Source organism: Cinclus cinclus, chromosome 21 (genome assembly GCF_963662255.1).
Source record: "Cinclus cinclus chromosome 21, bCinCin1.1, whole genome shotgun sequence".
Classification (NCBI taxonomy): domain Eukaryota; kingdom Metazoa; phylum Chordata; class Aves; order Passeriformes; family Cinclidae; genus Cinclus; species Cinclus cinclus.
In genome coordinates this window covers 3259598-3262446 of record NC_085066.1, presented here as the reverse complement: position 1 = coordinate 3262446, position 2849 = coordinate 3259598, and positions in this window count along the sequence as shown.

The following is a 2849-nucleotide window of genomic DNA, read 5'->3' as shown; positions in this document are numbered from 1 at the left end:
ACGTAGAAACTGAAAAAAAGGTGAGGTAGGAAGACAAAATAAGGAATTGGTACTTTCCAATGCAGATTAGATTATCCAACCTCAGCAGGAGAGGGGAAATATAACTCTGCTACACCATGTGGCCCTTCACAGCCAGGAAGATTTTCTTGCACAGCCAGCTGGATGTGGTTCTTTTCCAAAGTGAAGATGGGGAGTGTGTGCCTAGAAGGAAGCTGTGATTGTCCACCTAGAAGTAGGAAAACTTTTGCATAAAAACAATGTTCCCTCCTAAATTACCATTGCAAGTTTCTCTAATAGAGGATAGAGAGCAATTAAAAATACGTATTAAATGACAAAATCTGTAGTCTGTTAAATTTAAACTGCCTCTCTGAGAATTCAGCTTAATTGAAGTCTAATACTTTATCCCACTGTAAATCAACCATGTGTTAATTACAACAACGATCCACCAGGTACCATGAAAGAATTGTCTAATAATGTTCCATAAATGGCTTAGAGCACGTTAAAATGGACAGACACCTGTGTGGGCTTGGGAGTGTCAGTGGTACCTGCAGGTCCTGCAAAGGGATGCTCATGACAGATTCATACCAGCTGGTGATCTGGTCCCACAAATGTAAAACTGCTACACTGGAGCAGGGATTTTCTGCACCACTCTATCTTCAGAACATTGCACACATTTTAAGTAACACTACAAAGATCAGCAAGCAGAGTTTAAGCAACCTCTAGTCGTGTTGTAGCAGACATTGTTATTGTCACTCTTAAAATTTAAGAGGCTGTGACATCTGATTGCCAGATCTCACACTGCTCTACACTACACAATCCAAGAGATTCTTCAAATCATTCCCATCAACTGACCAGACAGCCCTGCAGAAGAGGACAAATCTTTATTTGTGCATCCTAGCTGAGATTCTATATTGTGAAACTAAATCATTAATAAAACACTTTCTATATTCAAACTCCAGATATTAGAACTGTAAAAAAAAAACTAAAGAAAGGTGCAAGTGGCATGAACTTACCACATCCTCCTAATGTTTTCCAAGTACAAAGCATTTAATGCATTATGAAGTCATAAACTGAGGAACACCAAAAATTACCTAGACACTAAGGCAGCATAGAGAAAAGCTACTGACAAAAGTGTTTAAATGTCAAAGTCAAGATATTTTGTATGCAAATGTCAACCTGGTTTCAGGAAGGACTGTCTTCCAATTTTTTGACTGGACTACATGCACCAGAAATACATTCATTAGCAAAACAGTCTGTCACAGTTCCAGCATCTACTTCTTCTTCTGCCCAATTTTGTTTTTCCCCCACTTCAAGTAGACTTAGCTGCAAATGAAATGTATAAAATGTTTTCTTACATTTTTAATTTTCAGTGAACTCACCTCGTTTCATGCCCCCATCCTTGAGCATTTTTGTCATTTCACTTAACAAAATTGCTATTTCTTTAAAGCGTAAACATGTAAGAAAAATATAGAATTTCTATAGAGACACATTTTTTCAAGACCTTCCTGACAACCTCCTAGCTTTCAGTGAGACCTTTATGCACCAGCAGAACCAAAGAAACAACATATAAAATACTGCTCTTAGCTAATTAACTGAGACAGAGATTCAGAATCAACCATTTGAAAATAATATTGGAATTCTCAAGCCATAAAGTTTTGAACCTTTATAATACAAACTTTATACTGTATTTTTCAAATAGTGAGAATTACTAACATTAGTTTGCTTGATGAGTCTGAGTCTCATATACTGGCTTTAAAGGTAGTAAGTATATAATGTGCACTGTGTTCAGTCTCAGACAACAAAAACAGCCACAAAACTAATCAAAACTTTGCCCCAAGAATGAAGGAATAAGTTACCAAGCACATGGCCAGGGAAATATGTAGAAGTAAAACCAGAACAATGCTACAACGAATTCTGTAGATGATCTTCTCCAGGTGAGTAAATTCCTTCAGCACACAGTGAAGTTCTACCAGCAGCAGTTACTACAGGTGTCTCTGGCAGTGAGGCCTCATCAGTCTTGTCTTTGTAGAACCCAGAAGAAGCTTCCATACAATTCAGGAGAAGGAGACACTTCTGAATACCCTGAAATAGCTTAAATAAAATTGCTTAAATCTTGGTGCAAGATATTACATTGCAGTACAGAAGTACATCAAGGCTAACACTGGAAGTGGTGTCTCTGTGCTTGATGTAAAACAGTGGGAAGAAAACAAACCAAAACATCAATCTCTTTAACCAAATCAGCAGTATCTATTTTTGAATCTGTTACCTCAGACTACCTGTCAGGCTCTTCTGACAGCCAAACAAATGCTGGCCCAAAAAAGGAACCCGGAAAACTTCATGTTATTATTGCACCTACTTAAACCATTTTGCTTCGTTCTATTCTAGGTTGAATTAAGACAACAGAGTATGGTATTTACACTCTAAGATTCTGTAGGCAAATGAAGTGGCTTCAACACAGCACAGTCTTATACAAACTTCCAAGAAAATAAGAAATCCTTCATTGATTCCCTTTGTACAAAAGTTTGCCAACTTTGTCTACACAGTAGAAACTGAAGAGGCAAAGTTTGTATCCTTATATAAATGCACATACATATATAGATATATATGTACAGATGTCCATAGTGTATAGATACAAGGAAACACAAACATACATGTCGATGCATGCCTGTGTATATATACAGATGTATGTATACACACACACACACACACACACACGTATGAGAAACGCGTTGGTTGAGTTTGCATCGTTCAGGAGAATAAACATATCCCAGGGGGTCGGGAAGGTCTTCTGGCCATGAAGTCACTGATTCAGCCGTGGATGGCATGGGCCCGGGGCAGCTCAGCACCCC